This window comes from Arvicanthis niloticus, chromosome 10 (genome assembly GCF_011762505.2).
Source record: "Arvicanthis niloticus isolate mArvNil1 chromosome 10, mArvNil1.pat.X, whole genome shotgun sequence".
Taxonomy (NCBI): Eukaryota; Metazoa; Chordata; class Mammalia; order Rodentia; family Muridae; genus Arvicanthis; species Arvicanthis niloticus.
The window spans coordinates 30,115,230-30,128,790 of record NC_047667.1 but is presented as its reverse complement, the minus strand read 5'-3'; positions in this window follow the sequence as shown (position 1 = coordinate 30,128,790).

Sequence of the window (13,561 nt, the reverse complement as noted above, 5' to 3'; positions counted from 1 at the left end):
TTAAAATGTTAATGATATTTTAAATTTGTAGACAATAGGTTACCAGAAATAATATTATTCTTTCTCCATTATTGGTAATAAAAATTTTATGTTGATGGCCATTCATGCCTTGTAACCTTTTATTTTTACCAGAACAAAACACTATAATTTAGCTATGATTGTAATTAGTATTGTTTGTCTTCTCCCAATTGAAGGGCAATGCATGTTTATGTATAGTGTGTTCATATTTTTCTGATGGTAAAGTTCAGTGTTAAGTGTGTTTCTTTCTTGATCACTCCACATGTCATATTTTACCCCTAACACTACCACTCAGCTACACTAGCTGATCAGTGAGCTCACATTGTATACCTGTCTCCCCTTGTCTCCCATTCTTCTTCCTGTATTTGAATTACAACAGTGATGTCCATACCCTGTTTTGATGCTGTTTGTTTGTTTGTTTGTTTGTTTTTATGTGAGCTGGTAATATAAACTTAGGTTTTGATACTTGTTCAGCAGTCACTAACTGAGCCATCTCAGCCTGTGAAAATGTGATTGTTGACTGAACACAATGAATTATAAATATATGTTCCTATCTTGTCTAATTCTGAAACAACAAAAACAAACAAAAAATATCTAAAATGAAGTACATTATTTTTTCTTAACAGCAAGCCTTTTATATATATTATTTTCTGATATTTTAAATTTATCTGAGTGTAGCTTATACTATTTATGCAAGGACCCATATTAAAGCACTTCTCTGTTAACAACCTTGAATGTATGATGTATATTTTCTCTTCAACTTATGAATGTGTTAATATTATCAGGATCATCAAAGTGATGACAATACCTTGGAGTAATTTTGAAGGTAATTATGTTCTAAATGCATTTCTGACATGAATGTCAAGCTTCAAGACAGCTTTCCCTACCCTATGAACCTCCTTATCATCAAAACTCTCAGTCTCCATTTCTGGCAGACACAGTAATATAATACAGCAATCAATGGATGAGAGGCATATGTGATATTTGTGTATAGAAGTTTCCTCAGAGATTATACCACTCTGTCATCTAGGAAGGCTCACCAAATGTTAATAAAAGGGAAGAGAATTTGCAAGATATAAGGGAAAGTAAAACATTCCATCCTTCACAAAAGCTACTTTATATTAGGAAGTAAATAGCTCAATGACTACAGGAAGTCATTTTACATTGTTTTCTTTGTCATCAAGTTCTTTTCCTGACCTGGAACTTGGAAAGATGATTTGGATAACTAGCTGGACACTGAGCCTCAGGTATCTATGTTTCTCCATCTCCACAGTGTTAGGGTTATATTTTCCCTGGTGGGTTCAAGGGATGAAGCTCGGAATGCCTTGTACTTGTAAAGTACAAACATTTGACAACTTGAGCTACCTTAATATTTTAACATTGTCTTTTAAAAATTAGCTTTATATTTATTTGAATCTTAACAGTATTAAGACCGAGCTTGTGAGATGAATCATTAGGTTAAGGTACTTTCCATGAAGCCTGATTGCCTCCCCAAGAACCACAACATAAAATGGAATAAACCTACTCTAATAAGTTGTCCTCTGTTTTCCATTCACCAGTAATGGCACACATACAATTGTACAAATAAAAAGCAAATAAGTCTGTGGGGCTGTGGTGCCCATGCATGGGAATGAGTCTTGTTGGGCTGAGTTGTGGATACCTTATGTCTGCCATGCCAGGCAGCTCAGGGGGGCAGAAATGTGACAATGGAGGCTGGGCTAGGGTAAGCCACTGAGTTCCACTCCCAGAATGGGGAGATCTTAGTCTGAGGTTCCATGGGGGAGCGCACCTCTTGAGTTGGGGGTCTGTGGGCTGAGGCAGCTGGCAGGATGTTGTGAGTCAAGTCCTAGCAGAAAGTGGCTATCATCTTTGCAGCCATCTCTGGCCATATACTCTGGCAAGAGATTTGTTTTGCAAGCAGCCTACAACAGCTGAGCACACTCTGATAAACATCTTGTTTTTCTCACATATTTATTTTTGTTGTTTAGTGCCCATAGCTGCTAGGCACATGAGGTAAAGTGTCTTCAGCTACATCCCCCTGCTTGTGCTTATATATACCCATGATTTTTTTTTCAATAAACAGGACTTGATCAGACACCCTGTCTTGTCTCCATTCTTCACGTCTCTTGCCCCTCCATCCCCACTCTCTCTCTTGCAGACCCTGTTGACTGACCTGCAAAGACCAGAGCATCTGGCACCCAAATTGGGGAAGCATGGACTTGGTCAGCAGGAGACAAGTTGGTCTCAGTTCTTGGGCTCCCAGGTGCCCCTGAGATACTGCAGAAGAACTGAGACTTAGGGGGACATGCAGCTGGACCAGCCCACAGCAAAAAGGGGCAAGGGGGAAAAGCTCAGCGGTCTGCTGAGTAGATGAGACTCTTGGTCATGGCAACTCATTTGCCTGGGTCATGGCTGGTTCAGCCAGGTTGCTTGAGTTGGCAGGGCTCCCTGGCTGGAATGCAGAGAGGTCCTCCAGCAAGGGATTAGGTAGTGGCTCACTGGTTGAAGGCCCCCTCTATGGTACTCCACAGTGGGCTTCAAAGACAAGAGGCAGTCCATTATTTTAAAAGGTCTATTGTCATGGCAGAAAGTGGATAAAGCCATATTCTAGGGCTGCCTGAGGTTAAATATCTTTTGTGAGTAGGAGAAAGGTCTGGAAAGGAATGTTTAATTGGCTATGCACTCTGGTCTTTAATGAAAGAGTCAATAATATATATATAATGACTCAATAGAGATATCTTCTAGTAAAGAAACTTGCTCTGTCAACATTTATTTTGGCAACGTAAATTTGTTTCTAGAACCTTCAGAGTAAAAAGGAAGACTTAATGCCCATACATCTTTTCTGAACTAATGCGTGCATAAACACAAATATCCAGACAAAAGATATACATGTGAACTTATATGCATGATTATCTGAAAGTAAATGATGTAAAATATTTTTAAATAAAGCCAAAAATCTTATGGAGTATACTACATTCAATAAAATTTCATGACTTTTAACATTTTCATTCAATTTTCAATGTATGACAGCTAAATCTATAACAGCCATTTTTATTCCAAAGACATTAAAATATAAACAAGTGAAGCCATTATGTCTCTCTGTTTCTCTATTTCTTCACTCCTTATTATTATTTTCATAGGCATACAGTATCTTAAATTTCTAGAATGTTAAATTGAGAATCATCAGACAACTGACAAACTTGTACACATCCTGAAATATCAGTTGTGTGGTCTGTTGTTTATACTAAATTAAATGAATTCAGAAACAACACATGTACAGTTTTGATGACTGAGTATTTTATACCTAGTAAGTTCAGGTGTTTGGTTGTTTATGAAAATTTTATGATATATATTTGAACAATTACAATTGCATATGTGTTTTTCTCATTAATTTTATTTGACAAACAAGAGGTATAAAAAATAGCTAAAAACATGGTAGTGAACTTCTTCATTATCAAGAAAATATTTACTTTTCTTTTCTTTCTTTCTTTCTTTCTTTCTTTCTTTCTTTCTTTCTTTCTTTTTTTGGTTCAAAAACTGTGTATAGATTGTTTTATTTGTTTTTCTTGCACAGTTGTGAAGTGTGCATGAATTTGTTGAATATTCTAATTTTGACCCAGTAGTTTCAAAGAAATAAACTCTTTGAAAACCAAATGTCACAGCTAATATATGCTTCTACTGTGTATTTGAAAGCACCTGTCATTCTCTGTCCCCATTCCCAATGCATTAGGCAGATCTTCTACAGCCTTCTTTCCTCATTACATCCCTTTGTCACAGCCGGCAATATCCCTGTCATTATCTCCATGGCAAACCCCTGGCTATACAGTCCAGAAAAATATATAGGCATATTTCACACTCCTTTCATATTCACCAATATCAACTCCCAGTCTCAATGTCAGCACTACAGCAGAAGATATGCAGGAATCTGTATTTCTTCTCTTTTTGCATTCCCTTGGAAATCCATATATCCTCATGGTATACTCATAATTCCTCTCCCCAGTGAATGCTTTCAGCCCAGAGCATTCAAACTCATAACCATTCTTTGGATCAGTTCCCAATCTAGAGCAAAAAGTTATACTATACTAGGCCCTGAAAAATGCAATATTAGTAACTAAAGCATATACATTAAAACTCTAAAGAAAAAAAGAATAAATAACACCTAAATGAGTAGACTCTGGGAAATAACCAAACACAGGGCTGAATTTAATAAAATAAAAACAAATACAAAACAATACAAAGAATAAAACGAAGCCAAGTGTTTGTCCTCTGATAAAATAAAAGGATTAAAAAGCCTTTAGACACCTAAACAAAATGGCAGAGAGGGAATATCTAAACTTACAAAATTAGATATGAACATGGGACATAAAAAGGAAATCAAGAAAATCATAAGGACATACTTTAAAATCTTCTTTTATTTACTCTTTTATGGAATCTGAAATTTATATTTTCAAAGAAGCAGCATTTGGTTCCCTTTCATTTGTATTGGCCATTGTTTTCCCATTTCCTTACTGTTACTTGCTTTTGTGCAAAACAGGTTTCACCACCACCTCCTCTCCCTCCCCTTCCCTCTTCCAACTTCCCTCTCCCTTCCTCCTCCTCCTTTTCCTCCTCCTCCTCCTCTTCCTCCTCCTCCTCCTCCTGCTCCTCCTCCTCTTCCTCTTCCTCCTCCTCTTCCTCCTCCTCTTCCTCTTCCTCCTTCTTTTTCTCCTCCTTCTCCTTCTGATTCATTGGATTATTTTATTTGCATTACAAATGTTGCCTCTCTTCCCTATCCCCAATCCCCAAGTTCTTTACCCCACTCCACCCCACCCCTGCCTCTGAGAGGGTGCCCCCTTTATCTGCCCACCAACCCTGACCTTACCTCTATCAGCATCTCTCTTCACTGTGTCATCAAGTTTCCACAGAATTAAACACATTCTCTCTCACTGGGACCATACAAGGCAGTCCTCTATTACACATGTGTCTGAGGACAGGGACAAGCCTATGTGGCTCAGTGTTTGGCTTGGTCTCTGGGAGCTCTAAGGGGTCTGGGTGAGTTGACACTGTAGTTTTTCCTATAGTGTTTCAATTCCCTTTGACTTCTCCAGTCTTCCTCTAACCCTTCCATATTTGTCCTTGTCCTCAGTCAATGTTTGGCTGAAAGTATCTGCATTTGCCTCAGTCAGTTGCTGGTAGAGCCTCTCAGTGAATAGTGATGCCAGGCTCCTGTTTGAACCCACAATATGGCATGACTAATAGTGTCAGGGTTTGATATACATGCATGAGATAGATTCCAAGTTGTACCAGTCATTCTGTGGCCTTTTGTTTTTAGTCTCTGCTCTATTTTTCCCCTGCATTTTATTTAAACAGGAACAATTCTGGGTTAAAAATTATGAAGATGAGTGGATGTCCTCCTGACTCAACTGGAGATCATGTCAATCTACTAGATTGATCTCTTCAAGTTCTATCTCCCCACTGTTGGACATTTCAGCTAATGTCATTCTTGTCAAGTCCTTATAGCCTCTCTCATCCCAGGTCTCTGGGACTTTCTAGAGGTTTTTCCTACCCCCTAGCACCCACTACTGCATATATTTATTCATTCTTCTGACCCCCTGAGGTTATTCTTATCTGTCCCCATACTTGATCCTGCCCCTACTTTTCCCCTCCTGCTTTGCTCTCCTACCCAGGGATCCTCAGTCCCTCTGACTTTCATGATTACTTTGATCTTCTAAGTTGGATTCAGGTATCAACACTTTAATAAAAATTTTTTTATAAATGTGGGCACCCTTTCGTTTGGGGTATAAATGTTCAGAATAGAGGTTTCATCTTGGAGGATTGTCTCTTTGATAATTATGAAGTGTCCTTCCCTATCTCTTTTGATGACTTTTGGTTAAAAGTCTATATTATTGAATACTACAATGGCTACTCCAATTTGTTTCTTGGGACCATTTGCTTAAAAAACATTTTGCCAGCCTTTTACTCAGAGATAGTGTCTGTCTTTTTCACTTCAGTGTGTTTCTTGTATGCAGCAAAATGCTATATACTGCTTTTGTATCCAGTCTGTTACCCTTTGTCTTTTTTATTGGGGAATTGAGTCTATTAATGTTAAGAGGTATTAAAGACCAGTGATTGTTGTTATTGGAGATGTATTATGTGTGTGTGTGATTGTCTTCTTCTTTTTTTTTTTTTTTTTGTGAGATTGTTGTAGATAGCCCCAGCCTTGTATTTTGAGACTAATTCCCCTTTCCTGTGAAGGGCTGCAGAGGAGGTGTAAGTCGTTACACAGGTGAGTCCAGAGAGTCTCTCACCTTCTAAGTCTCTGTTGCATTTTGGAGGGTCCTCCTAACCTCCTACCTAGTGAGGCTGCCCGTTTCTGTCCTCTCTGTTGGCCCACATGGCTTCAGTCTTCTTACCTCACCCAATACCAGATCAGGTTCCCCTCTTCCCTCCACCTGTCCACTTTCCATCTCAGGTCTGTGACTCTCTCCCTGCTTGTGATTGCTTTTTTCTCCCTCCCAAGTGGGATTACATGTTTTTTTTTTTTTTAATTGTTGAGTAATATCCCATAGTATACATGTACAATGTGGTGTTTATTCATTCTTTCACTAACAGTCATCCAGTACATTTATAATTTCTAGCTATTAAGAATAAAGAAGCCATTAGCATGAAAGAATAAGTGTCTCTGTAGTAGAATATAGTTTCTTTGGGTATATGTGTTCATAGCAGCCTTATTTATAATAGCCAGAAGCTGGAAACAACCCAGATATCCTTCAGCAGAGGAATCATACAGAAAATGTGGTACATTTACACAATGGAGTACTACTCAGCTATTAAAAACAATAACTTTATGAAATTCTCAGGCAAATGGATAGAACTAAAAAATATCACCCTGAGTGAGGTAACCCATTCACAAAAGAACACACATGGTATGCATTCACTGGTAAGTGGATATCAGCCCAAGCTCGGAATACCCATGATAAAATTCAAAGACCACATGAAGCTCATGAACAAGGAAGACCAAAGTGTGGGTGCTTTGATTCTTCTTAGAAGTGGAAACAAAATACGCACAGTAGAAAATACATAGACAAAGTGTGGAGCAGAGACTAAAGAAAAGGCAATCCGGAAACTGCCCTGCCTGGAGATCCATCCCATAAACAGTCACCAAATCTAGACACTATTGTGGATGCCAAAAAGTGCTGCTGAATAGAGCCTCATATACCTGTCGCCTGAGGCGTTCTGCCAGAGCCTGACAACAATTAGCTCATAGCCAATCATTAGACTTAACATAGGGTCCCCAATGGAGGAGTTAGAAAAAGAACTGAAGGAGCTTAAGGGGTTTACATCCCATAGGAAGACCAACAATAGCAACCAATCAGACTCCCCCTAGAACTCCCAGGGACTAAACCTCGAAACAAAGGGTACACATGGAGGGACCAATGGCTCTAATTACACATGTAGCATAGGATGGACTTCTCTAGCAGCAATGGGATGACAGGACCTTGGTCCTGTGAAAGATCAATGCCCCAGTGTAGGGAATGCTAGGTTGGGGTCGAAACAAAGGGTACACATGAAGGGACCAATGGCTCTAAGTACACATGTAGCATAGGATGGACTTCTCTATCAACAATGGGATGACAGGACCTTGGTCCTGTGAAAGCTCAATGCCCCAGTGTAGGGAATGCTAGGGTGGGGAGGTGGGAGTTGGTGGGTGGGGGACCACACTCAGAAGCAAGGGTAGGCAGAATGGAATAGAGGGTTCCCAAGAGGGAAACTGAAAAGGGGGACAACATTTAAAATGTAAATAAAAAAAATATCCAATAAAAATAGTAATAATAAGAAATACTTTTTTGAAAATAATGTTTGGTAGTCTTAAGAAATGCCATAAGAACTTTTAATGTAGTGTAATTTTAATTCTGTAATTCACACATAAATTTGAAGCAGTTTTCAAAATTAAAAACTATAAAGTGAGTTTTTTGAGAGTGGTTTTAGAGTGGATCATTCTTTAATTTGCACATAACAATGTGCACAACACCAAAATTTAACTCATAAAGCTCAGGTCATGGAGCAGCCTTTACTTAATATTTTTTATATTTCTAATTCTATGAGTTCTTTTCACCCTATTTTCCCCACATTTCTTATATATGACCTAATTTTAAAAGTGTATGATAATGTGAGAACAAAGCCCAATCATGAGTATCTCTGCAGTAAAATAAATTTGTTATAATATTCTGTAATATTAAAAATGGTCAAAGTAAGAAGAAAACATTTACACATGGATGTACGACAGAAGGAGATATAAAGCATTGTAACTTGCAAGTCCCCATGGATACATTAAGGATAGTATGTCAAATGAAATACAATACTTACCCTAATAAAAATAGCAAAAATTAAATCTTACATGAACAACTAAAAACAGCTACATATATTTACACCAAGATAGCTTACATTGTGTTCTCATTTTCTAATACATATTTATTACATTTCACATATCATATTTAATTGCAGTTATATACTAGTAACAGATTACACAAGTTTTATATGTAGTGCATACTATGTATTATATATATTTATACATTGTTTCAAAGGATCAGCAACATTTTACAAAATATAGCTATATTAACAAATTATTTTGATAAAGTATATGCATATATAATATTTATATAAAGTCTAGGATTCTTTTGGGAAAGAAATAAAAGGCATATTTAGTCGTGCCTCTTTAAATTTGTGTCATTTTACTTAATAAGATGATCTTCAATTTCATTCATTTTTACATAAAACATTATTATATTTCATTAGTAAATAAAACACCTCATGTATATATAGAACATTTCTTTATCTTTTCATTTATTTATGGACACATCCATTGACTTCATAACATGTCTGCTATGAATAATGCTGTAATACATATGAGAATACATGTACTAATATATATGTTTTATTAATATATATGTATACATGTATTAATAATAATGTGTTAATAATGTTTTAGTCCCTGAGTTTATATCTGAGGATGGTAAACTAGGTTATTTGATATTTATATTTTTAAGGAAAAATAGATTAATTTATTTAATTTTATATACCTTATTATATTTCTTGCATGTATGTCTATGCTTCACATACATACTTCATCCATAAATAAATCAAAAGACTGCATTGAATCACCTAGAACTGAAGTTACAGGTGTTTTGGAACTGTAATGTCAGCTCTGAAACTGGAACCCAGGTCATCTACAAGATTTACAAAGTGCCCTTAACCACTTTGTCATCTATCCAATTCAATATTTACTTTCTCATTTTAGATTTGTGCTAAGGCTTGTTTAGTGATAACCACTCAAGATCAAAACCATTGCATAATTTTGTGTATTGTTTAGAAGTAAAGCATATAAACACTTGTGTCCCATACTTTTTGTATAAAGATTATTGTATTTTTTAGCTTTTATTTGAATATATATGTATATTATATACATGTATGTATATATAAGATTATTTATATACTCAAATTAATAGGTTATTGGTCTTAATTATTAATAAATGTTTTGACACATGTTGAGATCGTGTGACCTTGGCTTAATGAACATTCGTTTATACTGAGGGTGTCATTAAATGTAACCTCTTCTTTGAAAAATTATGTCAATAAGAATATCATTTAATCAAAAATTGGGGTCACCATTCTCCTCATCTTATTTCAGATTAGTTTTTTTAAAAATATATTAAGCAGGATGAGTGTTATATTGCATTCTTTCATGTCTTTCTTTTGTTTCATATCTCTAGCTTAAAGTCAAAAACTGTATTGAAAAAGATTAGATTCTGTGTTCTCATTCTTGTTTTACTAGAATTTCAATTATATTCTACTTCATTTATTATAACATTACAGTAGGATTACTATATACCTTTCACATATTGAACTGATTCTTCTAAAACTACATTTAGTGCTTTACCATAAAGAGATGACAGACATTGCTAAAAGCAATTTATGAATATTAATATGATCAAGCAATTTCTTTCCTTTCATCTGCTTATGAGATATATAACATATATGGATTTGAACATAACAAAACATAATTGCATCCATGGAAAAATCACTTAGTCATAATAAACTATCTTTAAAATATGATGTTGAATTCAATTTGCAAGTATTTGTGATGATTTTTTTTTTCATTCAACTTCTTCAAGAAGATGGTTAGACCTCTAATTTTCTTTCCTTGTTAGGTCCATGTCCTCATTTGTCATTAATTTTTACTGGATTTGTAAAAATTGAGTGATAACATCCCATCAACATTTTAGTTTATGGGATAGTTTCTAAGTTTGAATAGTTTTTGGATTAGTTCTTCATTAAAGGTCTGGCAGAGTTAAGTAATAAATTCTTCTAGACATTGTTTGAAGTAAAGACTTAATTACTCATCCAAATTCATTGCTGATTATAGAACTGTCTGAATTCTTTTAAATGTTGGTTTAATTAAGATAGGTCATATGTGCCTACAAATTAAATCAGTTCTTTTAGGCGATCCATTATATTAAGTACAGATTTTCAAATGATGCCTAGAGTTACTAAAAATTTCATTGTGTTTTGTTGAAGCATCTCAGTTTTGCTATATTTTATTTTTAGTTTAGGTCTTTTCCAATTTATTCTTTATATATTACATACAATTTACTATGTAATAATTTAATTTTTATTCACTTCATTATTAGTTTGAATTTAATTGCTGTATTTTTACCATCCTCCCAGGCATTATATTAAATACTAATATTTTAATAGTCTTATGGTCAGGGAGACTTCCCTGAGTTTGTTTATTTTCTTTAATTGTTTTTACTCTTGATTGGTCATTTTATTTTAGTATGGTGAGAGAATCATATTAAATGTTTGGTATCTATAAACGTGATTTTGTTTTAGAGAAAATTCCAGGCTAAGGATACATCTCAGTTTTTAAAATGTCTGCAATTCAGACCTAAGGCTGTGAATTCATATTCTGAAACACACACACACACACATACACACACACACATACACACACACACACACACACACAGTGTTGACATTTTTTCTATACATGCAGACATTTGCACATACACTTGTAAGTAGATATGTTCATAGATATATAATTTTACTAACAAATACGTTTGCACACAGCAATTTTTTTCATTCATTCTCTTTCTCGATTCTCTCTCTCTTTGTATCTGAATCTGTCTCTTGCTTGCTCTCTCTCTTTCACATACACACACATAGAGAAAATTACAATACCTTTTATGAAGAATATGTACTTTTGAAATTTTATTATACAATCGTCTGTAGACATCTGATAAGTCTACTTAATCTATAATGCCATGCAACTCTGATTTTTTTGCTACTTTTAGTGTATAATTTGTCTAATATTAAGAATTATCTGTTAAAATAACTCTCTCTTATTATTGAGATTATTTTGTCTATTTCCATCCAATAGAGTCTATTTCAGGAAATTATGTGTATCAAATTTCAGTGCATAAATCTTAAAAATTGTAGTATCCTCTTGACGAATAGTACCTTTATCAACATGAAATACCCATCGGCTCTCCGATTAAGTTTAGTTTGAAATCTGTTTTGTCAGGTGTTGGCATACAAACAAACATATTTTTCTTCTAATTCCATTTGTGTGAAATGTGTTTTGTGACTTTTCAATGTAATGCTGTTTGTCTTTCTCTACAGTGTTCTTTTTTAGCAACGTGTTTTGTTGCTGTTTGTTTTTATTTTAACACATTGTGATATGTATTTTTGGTTAGTAAATGGAGTCTATTAATATTTATAATTACCATGAGTAATGTTCATTATTTCATATCATTTTGTAAGTCACATAATTAATAGTACATTCCTGGTTCATATTTGTCAATTTATTACTGTCTCATGTGTAATTTTGGCTTAGTTATAAATCAGAGCTTTTTTTTCTTTTTTTTATTGGATATTATATTTACATTTCAAATTTTATCCCCTTACCGCATTCCCCCCATGACCTAGGAACCTCTTATCTCATTACCCCACTCCTGCTTCTATGAGGTTGTGCCTCCCACCTACACCCCACTCCCACCTCCCCACCCTCAAATTCCCCCCCCTTTCAGTGTTCAGCTTTCATGGGACCAAAGATCTCCTCTCCCACCTATGCCCAACAAGGCCATCCTCCCCTACATATAGAGCTGGAGTCATGGGTCCCTCCTTATGTGCTCCTAGGCTGGTGGTTTAGACCCTGGGGAGCTCTGGTTGGTTGGTATCGTTGCTCTCCTCATGGGGTCACGAATCCTTTCAGCTCCTTCAGTCTTCTCTCTAACTTCTCTATTGAGAATTCTTGATTAGATCAATGGTTAGCTGTGAGCATCTGCCTCTGGGTGTGTCAGACTCTGGGAGACCTCTAAGGAGACAGCCATATCAGGCTCCTGTCAGCATGCACTTCCTGACATCAATATCAGTGTCTATCTTTGGTGACTGCACATGGGATGAATACCCAGGTGGAATGGTCTCCAGACCACCCCTCCTTCAGTTTCCATCCCACACTTTGTCTCCATATTTGCTCCCTTGGGTATTTTGTTACTCTTCTAAGGAAGATCTAGGCATCCACACTTGTTCTTCCTTCTTCATGTGCTTCATGTGGTCTGTTAGTTGAATCTTGTCTGTTTCAAGCTTTTGGGCTAATATCCGCTTATCAGTGAGTAAATACCATGTGTGTATTTTGTGATTAAGTTAACTTTTGTGATTGAGTTAACTCACTCAGGATGATATTTTCTAGTCCCATCCATTTACCTAAGAATTTCTCCAATTCTTTATTTTTAATAGCTGAGTAATATTCCATTGTGTAAATGTATCACATTTTTTGTATCCATTCCTCTGTTGAAGGACATCTGGGTTCTTTCCAACTTCTGGCTATTATAAATAAGGCTGCTATGAACATAGTGGAACATATGTCCTTGTTATATGTTGGAACATATTCTGGGTATATGCCGAGGAATGGTATAGCTGGGTCCTCAAGTAGTGCTAAGTCCAATTTTCTGAGGAACCGCCAGACTGATTTCCAGAGTGGTTGTACCAGCTTGCAACTCCACCAACAATGGAGGGATTTTCTTCTTTCTCCACATCCTCGCCAGCATCTACTATCACTTGAGTTTTTTAACTTAGCCATTCTGACTGGTGTGAGGTATTATCTCAGGATTGTTTTGATTTGCATTTCCCTGATGACTAAGGATGTTGAGCATTTCTTAAGGTGCTTCTTGGCCATTCAAGTTTCCTCAGTTGAGAATTCTTTGTTTAGTTCTGTACCCCATTTTTAATGGGGTTATTTGGTTGTTTGGAGTATAGTTTCTTGAGTTCTTTGTATATATTGGATATTAGCCCTCTATCAGATCTAGGATTGTTAATGATCTTTTTCTAATCTGTTGGTTGCCATTTTGTCTTATTGACAGTGTCCTTTGCCTTACAGTAGCTTTGCAATTTGTTGAGGTCCCATTTGTCGATTCTTGATCTTAGAGCATAAGCATTGGTGTTCTGTTCAGGAACTTTTCCCCTGTGCCTAAGTATTTGAGGGTCTTCCCCACCTTCTCTTCTATTA